At 35.3% G+C, this 24,418-nt stretch overlaps 1 protein-coding gene across 1 annotated transcript in view; it reads right to left on the bottom strand.

The window, feature by feature from the left end:
- Nucleotides 1-24,418, bottom strand: part of LOC134747590 (small ribosomal subunit protein eS19A) — a 469,695-nt gene that overhangs the window by 202,444 nt on the left and 242,833 nt on the right. The window lies entirely within an intron of this gene.

Here is a 24,418-nt window from a genome sequence, read left to right as displayed (position 1 = left end):
CACTCATCACGAAACAAATGTTCCAATTTTCACAAGCAAATCAAAATGTGTATGAAGATTCAATAAAAAGTGTCCCAGTTGAACTGGTGTGTGTATTCCACATTATCACACGCACGCTTGTGCGTTTCAAACTTTAGCGACACACCGCACTAAATCTTCCGCTACAATCTGAGTTTGCCATTTTCATCCCAAGACGTGTTTGCCTTATCCGGCGATCACAATGATTTATTTCCACAATCGAAAACCTAAAAGCCGTATTTGTCTGTATACTGAAAGCTCGATCGGTTTAGCTAACGTCAGTTATTTGACGTTGATCAATGGTGTGGCTGACGCAGCTGGGACCGAGGATATTAGGGAACAATTAGATGCGATACAAAATTCTTGGTAATTTATTTACCAAGATTTATCACCTCACCTGCTTAGCGTCGGTTGAGTAGGCTATCTCGCAACAATAAAGAGCACGTCTTATAAATAATGAGGAGCACAATTTAGTTACTAATAAAGTAACTACCGCTCGTGATAGATAAAACATGACAAAACTATCAAAATTTGAAAAACTACGAGCCCCAATGCGTCGTTTATTTTTTCAAATTGCAAATATTTCATCAGAATATTTCCGCTTGTTTCAACTAAATAATAGCCGATTAAAAGAGTTCCAAAGAACGGGTGTTGCCTTACATTAAATAAAGGCTGTTTTTTATATATATTTATATTCATAGTAAAAATATCTGACCTCGAAACTCACCGGGTCATTGTCAAATAACTACTTGTTAATCCATGAAATTGATTTTGATTTTGTTAAGTTTCTCTTCTAAAGACTAAGTAACGGCAAAACTTACTAAGGAAAGTTTAAGCATACTAAATTACTTTGCATGTATATTTTCCGAAAATCAATCTCACCCATGAGAACTTCCTCGAGTTGACTCTGTTCACCCAGCTCAAATCACCAGCGCACAAATTCTCTGAAAGATTTAATGATAGCAATGGATATAGTATATACAAGTAGTTATTATAGATGCGCTACCGAGCGACCGGGGGTAAGAGAAAGAATATTCATATAAGATGTACTACGCAATTTATCCGGTTTGCATATCCAATGTCTTTTCTCTTTGACTTATAAATTTCGGTATTTCGCCATAGCCTCCTTGCTATGATGCCATAACCCGACCATAAAAATGACCGGTCGGTGATAAAGACAAAGCATGGCACTAATCTCCACTTCCTCTTATAGGAATCGCAATAAGACTATCTTCCTCTATCAAAGAGTGTCAGGCTCGATAGCGACTCCGTCAGTACAACACTACCCCAATGTTCGAATCGATAACGAACACCGCAACTTATCGTTGATCACCGTCCTTCGTCAGGAAACAAATGTCCGAAATTGTACAAGCAAACGTCACGTGGACGTTGGTAACGTCACGTCTTGTTTTGTCCACGACTTTACGCCTCGGCCGGAACAATTGACGTCTGTGACAGAACTCAGAAGGTACATGCTTTAAGCTTTTAGTCCTAGTCAAAGGACGTAAGAGCAGTAGAATTTAGCAAACCATTTTGGAAACCCCTCATAGTGGAATATTTAAACCGGATTGTATTGTTACTGATGTAAGCAAAATTTTATAGGAGGATTAAGTCAGTGCGAGTAGCCATATAATGCTAATATTCATAAAGCTAATAGTTGACAGAAACTGTTAACAATCGGTAGTGAGTATGTACAACATTCGACTACAAGTCCTGTTTCATTTTTAGGGTTCCGTACCCAAAGGTTAAAACGGGACTGTAGTACTAAGACTTCGCTGTCCGTCTGTCCGTCTGTCTGTCACCAGGCTGTATCTCATGAACCGTGATAGCTAGACAGTTGAAATTTTCACAGATGATGTATTTCTGTTGCCGCTATAACAACAAATACTAGAAAGTACGGAACCATCGGTGCGCAAGTCCGACTCGCACTTGGCCGGTTGTTTTGGGAATATTTACGGTTTTTTACGTATCTATACTGTAAGCGATAAACGCCTAAATATTTATACCAGCAATATTTTCAATTCACGACTCGTACTCGTACCAAATAGACTCGATTTTACCTACAGTCATTTTCTTTTTATTTCGAAGCAGAGCTTCTAAGTACTAGAAATGGATGTTCTTAATCAAAATACCAGAAATTAACCATTGTTTTCCTTATTTCACAGTGCTTAAGACATTTTACTCTTATTAAGTAACAAGATTTCAAAGTACGCGTTTAATAGACAATCACAGAGGATATAATTTTATCAATGTTTGTAATTTGACAAAATGAGCATAAATCCAGAAACGTCGGCGCCTGGGGAAATCACTCAGCCTGTTTCTGCTGAAATTATATCGCTTGTAGCAGATATGCCTTGTATCTCCTGGGTTTGAATTTACATTGTAGACATGTTCATTCACTATTTAAAAAAAATGGGACGCGATCCTAAAAACCGCATATGTACATATGGCGTTAAATAATTCTGTGTATGAATTTAAATTGGATACGTTAACATGTTCTTCTATTGTAAAAAATGGGACGCGATAAAAAAAATACGCATATATGGCAATAAATAATTGTTGTTACAGCTGTAAATAAACAGATAACTCAAAATATTTAGATCAGTACGGTTTCACTCACTATTATTTTTAGTGTTTCGTTTTTAAATAATGTGTAGCGGTTTCCGTACTGATCTAAATAGATAGCTTTTTAAAGGTGCCATTGATCTCATAGAATTAACCAATTTACGAACTATTTAATAACCTTAAAACACAGATTTATTCTTTTTTATTTGTTATTTTCTTGCCCCTTTTTTAATTAAAAAACTAAATAGATTAAGATTAAATTAAGCAAATAGTTAAGTGCCCATTTAAATATCTGGTTGATTGAGCTGAAATCGAAAACCACATTGAAGTTGATGAGTTCACACAATCACATCAATCACTTTGAAAGTGGGTGTGTATTCAATACTGCAGCTAAAGCTAAAGGTTGTAGAGCTAGGAGTAGGTACTTATGAGCCGTCTACGGCGTAGCTCGTAGCATTACACGTAGCACTACGTCCTACGAGGACGTAATGATTTCCTATGGTTTTTGGTTTAGTGAGATTTTATTTGTTCTGTGTAAGTACCTACTAACCAATACCATTAATTGATTGCGAGTAAATTGCAGTATCAATAAACATTTGCATTTTCTGGCTAAAATTGTTTATCAGTCATTTTGAAATTTAAGATTTTGTTAAGGATTTGATCTTGTTAAGATACGACCTTGATGAACGTTCACGTTTACTCATTTCTATGGATGGTATAGAAAGGATGCCAATCTCTTATGGCAGAATTGTTGCAAAAGTAACCGCTTTCAGCTTTAAATAATAGTTCCTAATCTCTCCGGTGGCGCTAGTTAGGCTCTGGGACATGAGTATAACATGAACAAACAAATAACCCGACCAAATTACGTAGGTTGTTTTTGGTAGTATTTCGGTGTATGGTGGCGCCGCCTAATTACTGTTTTTTGATAGACACTTTTCATACATAGAGATTTGGCTCCTTTATATAGTCTCCATGCTCATTTCGCTTTCTCCAAGTGTCATATCAAGTTAGGGGAATCCAGACAAACGTAATTATTCGAGTTGCGAGTCGCGTAATAATTTCTGTTACTCAATTTATGCTGCATTCGGTGTCATGCAAAACACCTGTTTGGTTGACTCTGCAACGCAAAATAAGTTGCCTGTTATCATTTAAATAAAACAAAACGTTTGTTAAAATTCTTATTTTATCAACAATATGCCGTAGTTAAGAAATATATCAACGTAATGTGCCAACCTGTTTGTAAATATATGTATATTTAAAAAGAGAAAACATATTGCCTTTTTATTTTAGCGTTCTCAAACTTCTCAATTAAAACGGACGTGAAGTAAGAAAGGTTTTTAACTGGCGCTGTTGTCTCGAGGCCTATCTATAAACTTGACAGCACGAATTTTGTCAAGCTCGCCTCCAGATCGCAGATAGGGCGCCGGCGGCGATCCGCCAACGATTTGTAAATGGCTCTATTAATTCTGTGACGGTATCATGAAATATTGGCTGGTGTCACGTTATACGAGAATTATTGGGCTTATCGCTAGGATGGACAATTCTCTTTTGTCAACGACGTTTAGTTTATTAACTGTTTGTGAATGGCTTAGAAAATAGTTATTTGTTTTACAAGGGGGCAAAGTTGTTGCTTAACTAATCCTTCTTTACCTTCCAAAGTTGAACTACAAGCTTAGCGAGTAGTACCTAGCAGTCGTTGCGAGGATTTCAAGAGGGTTAAACAAACTTTGCTACCGAGTAAAACACAAAAAAATACGTGAGGAAGATACTACATTGAAAATCAAATCCAAATGAACGTATTTAAATATTTATCATTCAAAATCATGACTTCAAAACAATTCCACCAGCCAAGACGAGGAAATAACTAAAAATTTGCATAAATTACTTAGCCACTCTTGTGGATCACCATCTCTCTCTGGTCTGATCTCTGGTCTCTGTGGTCTCTGAAGGCAATTGCGTTTAATATGTTTCAGCTGATCAAATATGGTAGCCCTTTTAATTCCGTCTGTAACAAAGTTGTTTGGTGCTGTAAGGAAGAAAAACTGCAATTTATGACCTATTTAAATTGTTAATTCGAAAGTTAAAATAAAAGCGGTCATTTAACTTGGTCAGCCTTTGTTCTCGTAGTTAATTGAGCTTCCGAAAGCTTAAAAAAGTCTTCCTAATTACCCGCTTAGCTTCTTAGTATCGTTTGGGAATCTTGGCTCCCCTTAATGCGATATTACAGAAAAAAATTGTGATTTATGTTTATTACAAAAATTATAACCCCAGGGGAGTTGGGGATAAAAAGCGGTAGTTTTTTGTTTTTCTGTTATCAGCTACTTACACATGTTAGGGTGGTCCTAGTGCTCGACATTCAAATGTCCAGTAGTTGACACTCTTCTTTTACCTCTATTGCTAATGACATAAGTTTAAATGGGACAGTGAATGACATAAGTTTAAATGGGACATTTGAACGTCTACATATTACACGTATTCTAAAAAAAATATATATATGTATCTACGGATGTAAAATCTGTGCCTTTACAATTTGTGTTAATTATGTGCGAAAAGAGGAGTCATGGAATATAAGGGAACTAATTCAATTTTCAATTTCAATTTATTTATTTCGCTTGAACATACACAGTTGTTATGGTTACATGTCATTGGGATGTTATAGGTACATAGTGTAGCTATTAAGTGTTACATGCATGTATGGTCTACCACAATATGGCATGCAAAATCTTAGACTAACTTAAAATAATAATCTAAATAATCTAATTACAATGTTTTAGGTTAGTTTAATTTTTATACTCTATGTTTAGGTAGTTATTTATTTAATTTTAAATTGTATTTCAATAAAAATTCCTTAAATATTACAATTAAAATGTCAGGTTATCAAAATATTCATTCAGATTATAAAATGGTCTTATTAGTAGAAATGATTTTAATTTCTTGGAAAAGTCAATAATATTATCACATTGCCTAATGTCCTCATTTAAATTTATATTATATAATAACTCTTCACTTTGTAATAGGGCAAAAAATGTAAAAATATCTTTGTCGTCGATTGTACATCAGATGTACAATCGACGATAAAGATATTTTTACATATAGATTCTATTTTTTTTTTTTTGATCGTCCCTTTTGACTTGCAGAGAACAAAGGCCAAAAGTGTTTCTCGACAAAAATATTTTTTTTTCCCAGATCAGCGGGCGCAGCACGGTTCCATTTTTATCGCCTGTCACTATGCCCGTCACTTTCGCACTTACATATTTGCTAGAACGTGACAAGCGATAAAAATGCGACCATACTACCGCCGCAGAACACGATACCGATAATATTATAGTACAGATGTAGTCCATAATTGTTCTCCGTCGTATTTTCTCGAAAACGTTCGTATTTGTCATGCTACTTCAGTCAACCTCAGTACTTTGTGTACCGAGACTGACTGAAATAGAAAGATAGGTTTCCGTGAAAATACGATGGAAAATAAGTATGCACTACGTACATCTGTATATATATATCTTATTTACTCATAATATTATCTTTTGTATACATTTTTAAGCTATTGAGTATGTATTTCATTTCCCGAAGTCGACAATCATGTTTCTTATTATAGGGTGTTAGAGTCTAGATTCCGCATGTACCCCGCCTTCGTGAAATGAAACATTCCTATAAGTGTGACGTACATATAATTTACTTAACTAAGATATATTATATGACTTTTAATCTTCTTCTTTCCCCTAGACCGGTAGTCCCATTTACTTGGGGTCGGCCCTCCTCGTCCGCATCCTCCACTGAGCACGATTGCGTGCGGCGTTTGAATCAATTTGAGCTTCTTTAAGGTCTCTTTCGACCGTTGTCAGCCAAGTGGCGGGTGGTCTTCCATGGCCGCGTGGCTGGGTTACAGGCAGGTTCAAGGCCAGTTTCTTTTTCACGTCTTTGGACGTGGCCGTACCATCTAAGGCGTTTTTCTTTGGCTTTATCGATTATTGGTGCGACTCTAAAACTTGCCCTAATGTACTCATTCCGGATCTCGTCCAAGAGTGTGACGCCAGCTGACCATCGTAGCATACGCATTTCGGTTTCGTAACTTGTTAAGGTGGCATTTGTTTGTAGCCCAGCACTCCGATCCACACAAAACCGAGGGTCTTATTGCTGTTTTGTACGGTATTCCTTTGGTCTTGAGCGGCATTTTCTTATCGCACATGACTCCTGTAAGCTGTCTCCACTTCAACCAGCCCGTAGTGGTGCGGTAAGTAACATCGCTATCAATTTTGCCGTCACTGGACACTATCGAACCTAAATATTGATTATATGACTTTTAATATTAGTTTACATTTATGTGGGTTGTTACTAATATTATTAAAAGTTACTTCGAGGAATTCGTTGAGGATATGTGGTAGCACTTATTCCCATCGTCGTTTTCCATATGTATTATTAATACACATTGGTAGGACAAATCGAGGCAAGTAGGATAACTTTCTTAAATGACGAGGTCTACAGCTCAAGGTCTACATTTAATATACTATCTAGCAAAGTCGTAGCTCATTTATTAAAACTGTTAAGCTTCCGCCACACTCGTGCGCGAAGCCGCGAACGCGAGTTTGGAATCTAGTTCGCTAATCAGCGAAATCAACTCCACACTCGCTTTCGCGGCTTCACGCCGCGTACCTAGTCTGGAGCGAGCTTTACAATCACATTAGACAGCAGTAACTAAGTATCTGCTTGTTGTCATTTATTTTAAATGAGCGATAACATCACAATGCTTTTAGCAATAATATGCTGCCGTTTGATATCCACTTCTAAAATCACATTTACTCATTCTTTACCTTATGATCTAGAAATATTGCCTTTCAATCACGAAATGTATTCTACGAAACAATTCATGCAAATAAAAATATTAAGTCACTGAATATTTTAAACAAGGTAGGATCAGTAACTCCAACAAAAGTGTAGTTTATTGTCAAATCACATAGTGGCCTCTATCTATCTAGTATTTTGAGTTTATCCTTAGGTGAAGTTGTAAATTAAGAAATAAAAACTATGAAAACGGATTATATCGCGTATATTGAATTTATAATATTTTTTTTTTTTTTTTTTTTTTTTATCGCGTATATATATATATCTTTACTTGAAAAATAATTATAGTGTATAACTAGCCTTATGAACCGATTTTGCATGTACAACCAGCCTTAAAGTTTGTAGTCTATGATTGTTCATTATTTTAGTATGTGGGTATTTTTGCATTTTGTAATTTTTCCTCAGTCACCCGTTGACCACGAACGCTGTAAAGAGTTCGAAACGTCGGGATGTATTATAAATTCAATATACGCGATATAATCCGTTTTCATAGTTTTATTTCATGAGTAACTATCGCGGTAACCGAAGACAATATTTTGTAAATTAAGCTTACGTTAAACGTCAGTAAGATACATCTAAGTACAAAATCAACATTAATATTGCACCAAGTCCGTCAAGTGTGCGTCAAGTCCAACTCCAAGTTACATCGGTATGTGTGAAAATTCTAGTGAGATCATTTTGCGATCCTGCCATTAGATTATGTAACGCGTTATTGTCGTGGACAGCCATCACAATTGAAATATGAGTTAGGTACATATCGGTAGAGTTACGCAATGATGGGATGCGATAATATATTTTCATTTTTGTAGTAGGTACAGTCCTGATATAATTTTTGCGAGTTGAGGCGGAAAACGATTTGGTTTGTTGGTCGACTGTAAGAGTGAAAGTAATAATTTTATGTTGTAATCGTACCTTAATACCTACTAGATGATAGACTAGACTAGATTATGTCGACTTCATCTGATTAAACTTCGACTCAGCTTAGAAGTTATAAAGAACTAATGGAACGTACAGTCAAGGGCATAAATATATATACATTCCAAAAGTTAAAAAAAAACCGGTCAAGTGCGAGTCGGACTCGCGCACCGAGGGTTCCGCGCTTTTTTGTATTTGTTGTTATAGCGGCAACAGAAATACATCATCTGTGAAAATTTCAACTGTCTAGCTATCAGTTCATGAGATACAGCCTGGTGACAGACAGACGACAGACGGATAGACGGCCAGACGGATAGACGGACAGCGGAGTCTTAGTATAATAGGGTCCCGTTTTTATTAATATGTGTATGCTCTTACACCTTAGACAATAAAGTCGTGTTCACATGTTTTTGAGCCATTTGTCTGGATCGATATTTTTGCTTTCGACTGTACCGACTTACATGGAATGGTTTTCCCATATACCTTTGTCACGTTCAGAGAGGATCGCTCCAACCACCGTAATTTATCGAAAAATTATACAGCCCTATCCCACAAATCTCACTAACTCTATTTTCGTCACCTCATCGGTTTCCTTATCCATTCATCCATTTTAATTTCAATAAAACGGTTGGAAGGATATGAATAAAATATTTTATTAAATATTTGCTGCCGCAAATTTCTTTCTAAGGACAACCTTTTAGGGAAATTTTAAAGGGGATAAATGAGTGCCTACTTTCATGAATCAACCGAATATACCTAATTACATTGAACTTTTATAGGGCTTATAAATACTAGTAAAAGGCGCACGATCACTAAGGTTTTATGTCCTATATTACGATCGTAAGTATAATCAAAGATAGATATAACATGGATACAGTCTAAGGAAAAAAGGTGCCTCGAAAATCAAGAAAATTTGATTCTCGTTCAGAGGGCGCTACTAGCTTTGGCCTACTGTCGTATAGATGGCGTTGACGGTTTCGTTTATTATTTAACAATTTTAACGAATATCAGTGAAAGAACATGGGTCAAAATCATAAAAATAATTAATGAAAATGAAAAATATCATTTATCCATATTTAAGTACATTTTATCGTATTTTTATAAATCTACATTTTTAGTTTTAAAGTGTGTCGACAGATGGCAGTGAATTTACTGGGGTTACAAAATTTACTATGACAGTACTGCTCTAGTATAAGTTACTCTATGTTTTTAGCTATCACTTACCAATGTTGGGCTATGCTCGACCGAAAACTTTTTTATTAATATTATATTTTTTTGTTTTTGTTTCCAGTATCTGATAAAACGGTTGGAAGTTTTGGGCTCATTCTTATTTCGAAGATCTAAAAAGTTTGAAGGCTGAGCTGTAATTTCCTGTATTCGATCTACCGATATTATCATGAGATATTTTATTTACTAATAATTTATTAAACATGGTAATAAAACCTCAAAACTGTTTACCAAGTACCCAACACAGTCGTAATAAAAATAAAAATCGCCAAATGCAAGGTTTTTATCTATCTATCTATATTATCATATTTATCATCGGTTCATTGTCTATTTACTTTTAAATATGCCGACATATTCCTATCATCTCCGTCAATGCTTGTTATGACGCAACGCAAACTCCATTGAGAAGGAACAAAAATTCCGTACCTGTAAAATAAACATTTTTTTTTGAACGCGGGACAACAACAAGGGCACTTTCTGGCGGAATGCCTAAACGGAACTCGGCTATCGGAACTTACAGCATCTGTAAGTATCGAGGTCACCATGGTGCTCTGGGGTGATATAAATATTATAAATACACGACATTCCTGCTCCACTAAGCAACTCGAATGCAGGTCAAAGTATTTAACTTGAGACATTTAAGTGAATGTCATGACAATATCATGCCCAGGAGATAGACTAACCTCCCCTCTCTAATTAATACAGTTAGAAAACATCGGGTTGTACCCAATGTTCATTTGGGTAATTAACCCATAAAATTAACGCACGGTCTTGTATATGTCACACCTTTAAGAACGCTTACTTACTATATAGCTAATTAATATAGGTAACTATAAAAAAAAAAACAATACGAACCTTGGTAACTCAACAAAATGGATAACTATAGAACATTACTCTAAGAACAAATTAAATTATTTTCTATGAAAATTATTATTTTCTATGAAAATATTTTAATTTGTGGTTTTTCAAGTAGACACACTACTATTTAAACTATAAACTGAAATAAATATCATATACGAAGGAAAAAATGACCAAAGCCTCCAGTGTCCAGAGCTGGAATCGAACCAGCGTACCCCGTTTACCGGACAGGTGCCTGAACCGCTCGGCTATCCGACCACGGTGGCATGGGTCGAAATTTCCAAGTATATGACAATTCCCGAAGGCTTGTGGCGCCCCCTGGCCATCTCTAAGGTAGAACAGTATGGTATGGTACTAAGGTAGAACAGTATGGTGACGGAAAGACTTTAAAGAAATAGCTAACCCTAGAAGCATAACTAAATACGATACGATGCATTAGGTGCAAAGGCATATACAGATATACATAAAAACTACATATCCATAAAAATATAAATATATACTTTTAAGTACATAACTACACAAATACTCACGCGATTACAATAAAGAACGTTGACCAGGTTCGATTCCCGGTTATGTATGAAAGTTAAAAAAAAAGTTTGAATGTCATTATTATTAAATCTAAAATCGACGCCATGGTTCCTAAGAACAGATTTCGCTATCTCTCATAGTTTTTGACTCCTCCCTACTGACCCATTTGGATTGATCACCCTGTATATATAAATAAATACGTACAAATATATGGTTCAGTTGTTTAGTTTGCACGACACGGACACACAAACAGCACAGCAGGCGCGTGGGGCTATTCAATATGACCAAACTGGGTCCAAAACAACACTATACAACCAGACGTATTTGAAGCGTCTTTATATTAGAAGTCCTATAAAAAACGGAACTCAAGTGTGTTATATTACAAGGATATTTAGTATTTACATAGGTCAAGGTACGTATGTCCATAAATGAAATCTGTATTTTTATTTTATTTAGTACGGCACTTATGGCTATAAATACACTAAATTATACAAGTAGTTTGTATACTAATTAAATTCTATAAGTAGGTATTAAAAGAAAAACTGAAAAATTAACAACTTCCGGCAAGTCTCGAACTGCGACCTTTCGAAACACCAGTCCGCTCGCTATAAGCTAAGCTCCCGTAGCTCATTTGGTTAAAAAATATCGGAACGATGTATCTTCCGAAAGGTCGCAAGTTTTAGTTGCTGGAAGCGATGACTTTATAAATTTTTCGTAGTATCGCTCGCAGACGAAACTTGTTAGATAAAAATTAGTAGGTACTAAATAAATATCTAATAATGAACAAATACATATTATTTGTTACAATTACCTGCTCCAAATACAAATATTGATATTGGCACCATGCAAACTTCCGACGATTACCGACACATTTTATTATTTGGGTTAAAATATTGACGGCACAAATCAGTAATCGCGGTCCTTGCTTTAGCCGCCGCGAAGTCGCCCCCCTAACGGCGCGAGCCACATTTATCAAGATCACAAGAGCAATTTTTCTCAACAGATGACAGACTCAAGTCGAGTACCGGCCACTTTTCTCCGTGTAAAAACTTAAGTCGCGGCCAGAAGAGATAATCTTTTAGGGACCAAATTTACGACTAAAACTTATAAAGTTATGATATCACTTAGTTTTTTGTTTGTTGTCTAACAATATTTTTGGGCAGAAGCGTAAAATTACGCATTTCTTCTTTGTAACAGTTGAATGATTAATTTATTCGTAATCTGTGCGTTAATTAAGATTGAGATGATTAATCGTTCAAATTTATAAATTGCCAGCCAGAATTTTGTTACAAATGAAGACCGAAGTTTTTACTTATAATTTTTTACACAACTCGTCGTGTACATTTATTTTCTCATAAAACTGTTATTGAGCGTATTTTAATGCGCTTTATATATATATCTTTCGAAATTAGTTATATTTTCTATGACATTATATACATATATATATACTGATTTAAACTAACACGATTTTCACCCATCACGATTTCGTCTTCGTGGAATCCAGTAATTAGCAAATGTAAGGGGGAAAAAACATCCCACCACATACCATCGGACGTCGTGAGTGTTGTGTGTAGGCAAAGTGACAACCCTAGCGTACAAGTTAATAAGCAAGATCAAGTGCGGGTAGTTCGCAAAACCCGCGCGGCAAGAAGATGTTGATACAATTCCTCGCCAGTCTGCCTGTGACCACGAACGTAACGTCACGTTCGAAACGTCAGGCCATAAATAAACGTAAGTTTGTACGCGATTAAGTCCCGTGTTCGTTTTAAAATTATATACCTACCCTGATTATCATGGCCTGCCTATGGTCAGAATAAATCTAATAAGTAAAATACCTTGATTCGACCGAGAGCAAGGGTGACTGATTGCTGCTGACCACTTTATAGGAAATTAAAAATATTACCGCGGCTGTGTAACATATATATTAAAAAAAGCATGTTTACTTGTTAAAAACCGTCCAGATTCGTTTCAAATGAGATCTGAATTCTATTCAAGCCAGAGAACGCAGTATCAAAATCTTCTACACTAACCTCGGTGCAACTCGGATATATACAAGAAGAGCAAGTGTAATATTTATGTACATAGTTCTGTACAACAGCTTGCCCAACAGTATAAAACTACTAAACCCTATGGTACAAGAAAAAAATAACAAGTTTTCTGTTAGAGCGCTGTTTTTATAGCGTGAAGGAATACTTAGAATATAATTTGCAGAAGTAAGTAGTAAGATTTAAAAGGTTGGAAATTGTATTGTATTGTAATTTCAATTGATGATGAGATGATTTGTTATGAATTTTTTTATTTGAACTTTAATTTTATTTTAACTTCGTAACTATTTTTTCTAAAATTTGCATGTCGTTCTGAGCGACTGAATACTGTACCTACACATCTAACAAAACAACACCAATTTATTTTAGAATTAAGTTTTCTCGCAAATAAAAAATCTTTATCTTTAAAAATTGCACGGTTTTCGAATTATTATAACCGATTTAGGTTTTTATTAATTTTGCTCTTTTTTATCACTGACGGTTGAGTGACGGTGCCGGTAATCACTTGGAAAGCCCTCAAAGTTAATTTGAGTTAACATTCACGAGGTAAGCAGGCTATTGTTTCATTTAACTGTTACTACTAGGGTGTCCTAATGTACCTCCAGTGTCAGTTTGACGTGATATGAGTTATTTACGAAAAACTAAAAAGAACGATCTTAGGATTGAATATAAGTAACTTTCCGGCTTTAAAATCTTTTCAAATATGGGTCCTAGCTTAGCAGAAAGTGTACAAAATAATTTTGTAGACACTTTTATGTAGATTAATGTATGTATTAAAAGAACATGTTTTGCTACGAGCCACCTATGCCAAAATACGCATATTATACACGAATTATTTCCACCGTTGCCAATTTTTGGTTTCCGTTTGGTGAGCTACTAATAAAGTTATCAAAGTAATTATGGGGCGTCAGCCTTTTGTGACACTATACCGGGTGTGACCTGTAACAGGAGCAAAAAATTAAACTGTAGTCTGTACTCCTCAATCTGACCAATATTTGTTTAACGACTTTTAAAATTAACATGTGTTTTAATTTTTAATACGCTTTAAAGTTTATTTTAAGACGCAATGTATTGCGTCCATTGAAGACAATCATTCATCATCAGTTGCCCACTGCTGAGCCTTCAGTCGCCCACTGCTGAGCATAGGCCTCTCTTCGTGTACGCCACTTATCCCGGTCCTGGGCTAGTCTCATCCAAAAGTGACCCGCGATTTTTCGAACGTCTCCACCCAACGAGCCTACGGACCATTGAAGCCATTTAAGATAATATTAAATTTGTATGAAAAATAGGATAAAATAAATATATATTTTTTAAGTTATTGATTAAAAATATCATAGTTTTAGGAGTACAATCTAATATGTTTTAATTGTTTGCTCGTGTTACAGGCCCCACCCGGTATTTAAGCAGTAGGGTACTGACAGGAAAAAATGGACATGTCGGGGCAAAACCCCGTGTCAAAATCGTAAAGTAATTAAAAGTTGAGTAAATTAAGAGAAAGTTAAGCGGTGGAACTGTCAACTGTTTTGATAATTCTGGCGAGTTTCATGAAATTGGTTTCTGTATTCCATGTATAAGTGGAATTATCCTAATATCATATATGTAGATACTTGACACATAACAGCACTCATATTTTAACTTAAAATATACATGATCCATTGTGATTATAAAAAAAGAAGCAATGATATTCGTATTCAGGTCTGAGTCCCTATAATCTACTTTCACTTTTTTAGGGTTCCGTACCCAAAGGGTAAAAACGAGACCCTATTATTAAGACTCCGCTGTCCGTCTGTCCGTCTGTCACCAGGCTGTATCTCATAATCCGTGATAGCTAGAAAGTTGAAATTTTCACAGATGATGTATTTCTGTTGCCGTGGTTGCCGCTATAATAACAAATACTAAAAAGTACGGAACCCTCGGTGCGCGAGTCCGACTCGCACTTGGCCGGTTTTTTTAAATACAAATATGCTCATGTTTCATTTTTTGTTATCATAGTTTTGGAGTTACGAGCTACGTGTTTTTATCAGAATTAGAAAAATATTTATTGCCACAAAAAAATACCTAAAGACCTAAGTACAAATATAAATCTTAAATACTAAAATAGGTACAATTTAATTAGATTTTTTTAAATACATTTAATAGGTAGGTACATGAATGATTGGACAATGGGCTCCAATTTCAGCATATACGAAGCACTCCAAGCAGAGGGTCTAGAGCGCTAGTTTCCAGACTGGGCCCTTAAGATCGGTCGGTCGCAGGTTAACAAATTACCGTGCTTGGCTAGGCTTAACAATTCGTAAAGGAATAAAAAAAAGACTAGAACAACAAATGAAAAAAGTGCTTTTATAAAACAGTGTTGTGTTGTATTATGTCGTAAGTTGATAAAAATCGGTCAAATCGATAAATTTATAATCTAAAGAAAATACAATAAAATTGATTATTATTTAAAAAAGTTACTTAAAATAAACTAAAAAATAAACGACTAACGCACAACCGTATAGTTTTCAAAATAATTCGATTAGCCTTTCAAAATTCATAATCGCTAAGATTTGACACACAAAAAAAGAAATTGAAGATAATATATTTAAATTCATAATTTAATCACAGATCTTCACATTTCTAATCGCAATATATTTCCCATTCTATTGATAACGTCTATTGAAGGTTTTTCCCGCGAAGAATTATGACCTAGGACAGAACCATTCTTCACATTCCGGCCCTCTTCCTTTTTCGTCTCACGTACGGGTCCTTAAATCGAATTTCTCTGGTATAAATGTGAGCATTCATTGCTATTGCTATTAAACATGGTTGACCTGGTTTGCTATAAATTACACGCTTTATTCGTAAATGATTACCCCTCAGGCACGTTTTATGCAATGAATTTGATTGTACAAATGCGATTGGTGGGTTGATGTCCCCTGTTATGTTAGTATATGTATCTGATGATTCGTTTTGTTTTATTTAAGTATTAAAAATATTTTTTTTAATACAGTTGCTCAAAAAGTGCTACTTTTCGTGGCCGTTTAGCGTGCGGAAAGTTAGTTTTCGCGAACGAGTGCTTTTTACTTTTCCAATTTTTTTAAATTTTTACTTGTTCCAATTCATGACTACTTATTGATAATTAGTTTCCTTTAAACGTCCTTATCAACATAAAAACCTACTGTTAATGTAAGAATACGAAAAATATGCATATTTCATATTTTATTACTTACCTCTTCATCATTGTAAGTATCATTATAAGTATTACGTTTATTTTTTAATGTTGACAAACCGTTCTTAATAAGTTGTCTGAATGGAACGGAACGCCTGTCAAAGAAGAGGCGTATTTTCTTACTGCAAGAATGTTTTAAGTTTCCAAAGGCAACATTCGATATTGTTTTTATAAATATACGATACACAAATAATCGTAAATAACGATATTTAGGTAATAATAGTACAATGTTTCAATATTTACAATTGTTTTTGTCTTATAGAACATGCATTTGAAAAAAAAAACTCATTGAAGTGGGTTCAATAATAACAAAATCTATTCTATAGTCGAATAAAAGCTAGAAAAACACCTCTTCATAATGTCAATGTCAATGATGTCACAGAATTAATAATATAAAAGTTTCGAATTCCATTCCTTACTTGTTGCTTTTCTTATTTTTTCGCAACTGTATTAAAAAAACGTCGTTCGATACACGTGCGGAAATGTCATTTTTGGAAGTGATGACATGTTTTCCGCACTAGCATCGAAATGTAATTTTATACCTGGTCTACGTCAACAAACTTTTTTTTTTTCAGTTTAATTATTTTTTATTTTATTTCATATAGAAAATACAATAGTTCAAATGAACTAACTTAGTGTACATATTACATGAATTTCATTGTTCCTACTCTGTTCTTGTTTCTGAGTAAGTATCTACTTGTGAAGTTCTTTATTACAGTAGGTAACGTAAATTTGGGAGAAGGTAGTTAATCTCCGAAGTTGGTCCCAATGGGCCAATTGTGCTATTGTTATTGGGTAGTATATATCCATAAACCGAGTCAAGTCTATCTTTGGGCAGCTGTATCTCAAGACCTGTGAGGTAGACCAAACTCATTTTAACGCCTACGAGCGGGAAATATCTAATTTATCATTAAGCAAATGACATTGTCTCCTGTGCCTATTCAGGGAATATTTACGGAGTCCCGGAGACCAATCGGATATTACGGCTTCTTGTTTCGTGTCGCTGTTAAATGGCCCGTAAAGGTTCAGCGGAGTCGCTTTATAGGGATCCGTACCAGCAGTGTGTGTATGTGTGAAGTTAGGGATTATACACGGTGTTTCCTGTAAAAGGAGCAATAAATTAAACTAGAGGCTGTACGCCTCAAACTGACCAACATTTGGTCAGCAACTTTTTTTAAATTATGAAATTTTTAGATTATACATTTTTCATACCAATTAAATATTATTTTCAATGTACGCTGCCATCTGTGTGTTTGACGTTGCTTGTCACCCTTTAAACATAACAAATTTTGCAATACATTGCGTCTTAGAATAAACTTAAGCACAAGTTATTTTTAAAAGTTGCTGAACAAATGTTGGTCAGTTTGAGGAGTACAGCCTACAGCTTAATTTAATGCTTCTGTTACAGGAAACACCCGGTATGTGCGTATATAATTTAACCCTTTAAGGCGCAAAAACTAGCCAAAGTATTGATTTCTATTGTCCCAATAACTGTTTCGGAAAAAAACACAAAAAGAGGGTCAAAAGTTAACTAATGATGTGTTAAAATTAGAAATTAACGGGTCCGCAAACAAGAACGTATTTTATTTAGCGTTTTTGTGTACACACGGTGACATAGTGTTAAAACTTGTATGCTGTTATTCAGTGTTGGCCGAACGTTAATTGCAATTAACCATTAACCAGTACAAATTGAACCGTACACCGTAACGGACGGTTCCAGTTTACGGTTCAATTTGTACTGGTTAATGGTTAATTGCATTAACGTTTCGGCCAACACTGCTGTTATTATAGAACTCTTGTGTGCAAGCCGCAATGCGCTTAAGGGTCCCCAGCAAGCTCGGTTCTCCATACAAACGTAGTTACGCTCTCATTTTCAAACGAGTAGCTAAATTGCTCTGAAACTTGTACTGATATACAATAGGATAAGGTATATCTAGTCCTTTAATTACTTTATGTAGCTTCAGAAATCATAGTTAAAAAAATACAGCGAATTTAAGTTTTTCATACAAAACCTGTTTTTGTTTTATTACACTCCAACACGTAGTTTTAAAATGAGAACGAAACTCCGTTTGTATGGAAAGGTGAAATTCGGCCGAGCCTGCTGGGGACTTTAACTGATTATCAAGCTTTCTAGCAGCCTAGTTAAAAAAACGCGTATGACAATATTATTAAGACCTTCAGAGTACCATATGCCTTTTAATTCACACGCAATTAGCCTCATGCATGAAGTTTATATTTGAACGAAATATGTTTTATTCGGATGTTTGTTACCGTTATATTATGTTACAAATGCATTTCCGTTTTTAAATTACCATTTAATTACTTAAAATTATAAATAAAAAGTACAAAAATTTGCCCGCGAAAAGCTAGCGAGCGAAACGCTCGAAACGCCACGTGACGTCACGCGTTCGACAGATTAGTGTCATTAGTAGCAAAACGTCAGTTGGGCCGCCCAACGTGTGACGTCATCACGCTCTGTAGAATTCGCGCCAAAAATTATGAGCGTTTCAACCGCTCAAAAATTTTCAACATTTTAAATATTTTTTAATAAAATAATGTTAAGGTTTACAAACTTTTGTAAACGGAACGGAAATGATAAAAATACTTATTTTTATCATTTCCGGTGTTCCAACGATATAAATTATGAATCCAAAAATAAAAACAAATTCATGCATGGAGCTAATTATAATGCTTATTGCTATTATATTATGCCATAGAATGGCGATAAAGATTACGTCGCTTTCGGCGTTTTGCCACAAAGATGCGGAATACCCACAGGCAGTGGGTAATGTCCTTGGTGGATTATTACAACGTTATGTTTAACCGAGTTATGTTCCCATTAAGGGGGTAATGGATTGAAACTCGTTTTTGTTATCATTAACTGTAATGTTCCTAGCACTCAATATTTTTTGTTCTTTGTAAATCTTTTTATTTTAATCTTTATGTCAATATATACTTCTTGGTAATACGTATAGGTATAATAGATTAAGCTTATTAGTAATACCAAAGATAGATATAACTCCGTAATAGATGGATACAGTCTAAGGAAAAAACGTGCCTCGAAAATCACGAATATTTGATTCTCGATCAGATGGCGCCACTAGTTTTGGCCTACTCTCGTATAGAGGGCGTTGACCCTTTCGTTTGTTATTTATAATTTTAAAAGAACATGGGTCAAAATCATAAAAATAATAAATGCAAATAAAAAAAATTTTTTTATCCATATTTAAATACATTTAATCGTATTTTTATAAATCTTCATTTTTAGTTTTAAAGTGTGTCGACAGATGGCAGTGAATTTACTGGGGTTTAAAAATTTACTATGACAGTACCGCTCTAGTATAAGTTACTCTATGGTAATACATACTCGTATAAAATATGTAAGTATATTGTACTGTTGCAATTTTACGCTTCGCGTCTAAAATAACAAAATGGCGCACAAATATTTGCCAATACGGTGTAGGTATGTTATAAATTGTAAACTCAAGTAATAATTAAAAACTCTCCATCAATTCTTGGGTGTCGGCTTTCTATAAGTTATTAAACATACGTAAAAAAATTGGCAAAATTCCGTACACGGCGGGAAGAAGTTGATAAGTAGCGGGAATACTGAAGGAATTAATTGAATCTTATGTAATTTTATATTAAATTCAAATTTCTGCAATAAAATATCTCGAGTTATCAACTTTTTCCCGCCGTGTACCAAATTTATTCCACGATTTATTATTTATTATTTATTTATTACGCTCCGATATAATTTAGGTACTTTATGAAATTGCGTCGATGTTTTCGCACGACCCGTCACGAGATTAATAACTCTGGCTGTATTTAATATGAATATTTATCAACATCCGATGCCAAAAGTTTATTAAATGAAGGATTTAATATTATTTTTTATTGCTTTACTTATTTCACGACTTTAGCAAGCACATAAATGGAGTGAATTTTTACTAACAGCTTTGCAATCTACCCTGGGGTATGCTCATGTTTCACATGATGTTTGTTCGATTTTGTAGTGAATTGGACTAGCTCGTTTTTATGCATACCCAAATGAATAAGCAAGTAAGAGATACAATTTTGTTGTTCCCTGTCATGCATTCTAGAACGTCGGGGAAACGAAATAGTCTTGCTTAGGTTTTGAACTCAATATGTAATTTTGACGTGTATATGTAATTTGAGAAATACTTTCTCAAAAATTGGCACAGCCCGAGGCAATACCCCAGTGTTAAGTGCTCCGAGCCACTTCTTGCTACGCGGTCTTCTTATTAGATGCTTATCCGCACTCCGCTCCGGTGTGCGACAAGAACATTGCTGTATACGTGCATAGTGCTCTCTCCTTTACACTCCGGAGCACTGTGCGGACCCACTTTTTAATTTAAACAAATGCATTGTCCGAAAGAAAAACTAAAGTTTACATGTATACGTTTTTCAGTTGACTGAACCAAAAAGATCATGCGAGGTAAACAAACTTTTTCCTACCGTCCAGTGGCCGAGCCAGTAGCCAGCAATATTCACGGTAAACATGCCTATAGGTCGCAACCTACGCATGTTTGTTTAATTACAACATTCGAACTGTTGGCCTACATGGAAAATTAGCTGGAGTTTGCTTAGGTTATAATTATGTGAGGGTAAATAGACAGCTAGATTAAGATTACGCAGGATTATAATTACTAGCTTAAAGCCAATTTGATGAATTACGTTATTAAATCTTACATTAAACGTTGATGTAAGTTTTTGTATTTTTTAATAGCCTGTTTATGGCAACGACACTATTCATGAGACGTTTAACCCTTCGTGTGCTACTTGTCAAATTTGGTCATAGAAAAAGTGACCTTGACATTTAAAACAAATTTCCACCCACGGATCCGTGTCTAAGCAATCTAAGCATACGAGCGGTTAAAGGCGACTTTCGGATGTCAACTGGATCTGAAACTGCATCACGTGAGCATATGGATGCTGGCATAGAAAACGAAGTGCTGGAAGCCTCGGCCCGGACCCGGACCGTTCTGTCGTGAGCTCATATTTGTCACCAATATAATATTGTCTTAAAAACGGAAGAAAGTTATCGAAGCACAAGTAAAATTGTGCTTATTAGTTCTGCAAATAAAAGCGTGTTACATGTTTATGATAGGTATTTCTCGTAACCATTTCAACCTTGAATGGAATATTCACACGTTTATTCCTTAATTAGTCAAGTCGGATCAAACGTTGTTTACCTACGTTCGCTTAGTTACCTTTGTGGAACCGAACCGTGTTCATGTTCCGTATCACGACATGTAGCTCTAATTAATCTTGTTATACACGTTTTCTGCAGATGTATTCAGAAACGAAATCTCAACAAAGTTTTAAAAACAAACACTAAATTTCCAATTGGGAATTGGGTTTCCTTTCAACAGATAACGATTCTAGCAAACCTAAACTCAATGACGTTGCGTTGCTTTACCACAGAGTAAGATTATGTATAGTTAGGTACTTATATTATGTTTATTTCCGAATATTTATTCTTTTTAAACTATTGCACAGTAAAAATATAAGTACCGTACAAATGGCGGACTTAATTCCACACAGCATTTCCTACCAGTCAACCTTTAGGCCAAACAAAGAAGCATAGAAAAGGAACGGAAACAAGTAACTGTCAAAACATTTTTTTGACACACACTTTTATTGCTGACTGTACTTCTTCTCATTTGCATATCTATCGAGTACTTCTTGAGACCTTTCTAATAAGCCTAAACTTGATGTGTTTGTGTTTTTCCATTGAGGAGTTCCTTTGGCTACCTACCGGCTGCATCATCAGAACACCTCCATGTTAGCATATTTATGCATTGTCACCGGAATTACGACAGTACTCCAAATTTCAACTGAATCAGATACCGGGAAGTGTTTTAAATTTTAGTTACAAGATTTGAAGCACTATATATATATACATACATACGCAGTGAAGCTAAATAAAAGTGTGTAAAAAACAAAATTAACAGAACTATGTAAGTATAAATAGCTACCTAAGCACTTAATAAATATGTATCAAGATAAATGATCTTGATATGATATTATTTATAACACAATATTTTAAAACAGAATACCGCCCTGGGAAGGTTGACTTACTTAGCGGCGCCTGCAAGGATCTACCGATCATGAAGTTTACGCAAACTGAGTGTGTAAGGATTAGAGGGGGGGAGGATTAGAGCGGGGGAAGGGGAGGAATCAAACCGGTTAATTTTGCTCAATATCGGAAATGGCAAAACGTTTAAATCTGCTTTCAATATAACGTTGAGAGATATTTCCATTTTTAAAGAAAATGTTTTTGACATGACATGATGTCACTTTACAGCAAAAGGTACTTACATCAGTAGTTCCCAAAGATGACTGGGCTCCGACCCACCTAACAAAAACTGCCAAAATCGGGACCCACCACTTGGCCCTCTTAAATAGGGAGCATGAAATATTCTTAGTACCGGCTGTTAACCCGATCGGTCGGAATGCCGTCTTATGTTTCAGGGCCCACTCATATTTCGCTCGCGACCAATGGGTCGCGACCCATAGTTTGGGAAATGCTGACTTACATACATTTCGGTCCCACCACTCATTACCTAATCACCGGAAGTGACATGAGACAATTATATTGTCTTCGGTTACCGCGATAGTTACTCATGAAATAAAACTATGAAAACGGATTATATCGCGTATATTGAATTTATAATACATCACCACGGGTTGACCACGAACGCTGTAAAGAGTTCGAAACGTCGGGATGTATTATAAATTCAATATACGCGATATAATCCGTTTTCATAGTTTTATTTCATGAGACAATTATTCAATTCTTTACCGCTCGTTCTTATGCAAAAAAAATCAAGTTAAAGAAACTGGTTTTTGAATGCCACTTGCGGTTAAGATACCTACTCGGTACCTAAATATGCATCCTATACCAACTAAAATTGACTCCAAATCAGAATAAAAATAATTAGCAAAAACTATGAACTTTTGTTTAAGTTTAAAATGCACATACAGGGTAGGCCCTAACCGGATCAACTTTAACCACAGCCAAGGATTCATACAAGGAGTGAACAGTTTTTTAAGGGACGGCAACACGCATGTAACACCCCTGAAGTTTTGAAACTTGAGCGTCCATTGGAAGGAAATTGCATTCAAGGGCGAAACCGTAACACAAACTCTCTCCTATTATCCATATTAAGTATAAACGAAATTCACTTTACTTTTAGACGTGTAGTTATTATCTTAACTTAGATAGGTATAGGTAAGCTATAAAACTTTGATGTCCATTAAGATATATGGTTTTGGCCGTGAAACTTATAATTTTATCGCTTACATTAAGGATGACTCACGCTAGACCGGGTCGGGGCCGGGCCGGAGCTTCCGGCGCTTTGTTTTCTATGGAAAGCACCACGTGATCACCGATCAGCCGTCATAGAAACGACGTGTCGGACGCCTCGACCCGGGCACGGCCCGGTCTAGCGTAAGTCATCCTTTAATCGTGCATTCGTTTTATGAAATGTAGTTTTGAATCGTAAACTTCATGTCAGCGCTGGCAATAACTGAACTTGGATGATACTATTTTATTCTTCAACATAATATGGTTTAACACCAAAAAAGTCAAAAATAGTAACTGAAATTATTGTACTTATTTTGTATCCATGAAGTAGCTATTTTAGAACGCTGTACAATCAAATAAAAACAAATGTACGCGCCGTAAGCAAAATAATATACAGGGTGAAATTGTAACTACCAGCTATACTGAATGATGTAGGTCATAATGAACAACTTTTATTATGGGACCAATGCCGAAATCGCGAAATAAAATTAGGCTGTTTCATAAATTCCGGCTGATGTAACGCCGCTGATTTCTATGGCGCGTAGGATCAAATACTACGACAAAAAAAATGTTAAATGCATGTACTCGTAGGTACGTAGGTACCTCGGTACTTGTGAATTCTTTATTCTTTAATCTTTATTGTATTGCAGTCATGTTCATAATACATTAGGTGTTACAGTTTGAGGATGGTAGGTACATGACACCCTGTCAGGGCACTCAATTTTCTTAAGTCTAGGTAAAATTACATGCTTCTCATACAAATAGCAATAAAATCTATATTTATAACTTTATATTTTATCGACGTTTATGCAACGTTAAATGTCAAGTTCGTTTAGAAAATTAGTAAAATAATAAAATAATGATGCTAAATATTAA

This window comes from Cydia strobilella, chromosome 15 (genome assembly GCF_947568885.1).
Source record: "Cydia strobilella chromosome 15, ilCydStro3.1, whole genome shotgun sequence".
Lineage (NCBI taxonomy): Eukaryota > Metazoa > Arthropoda > Insecta > Lepidoptera > Tortricidae > Cydia > Cydia strobilella.
This window is presented reverse-complemented; position numbering and strand designations above follow the sequence as displayed.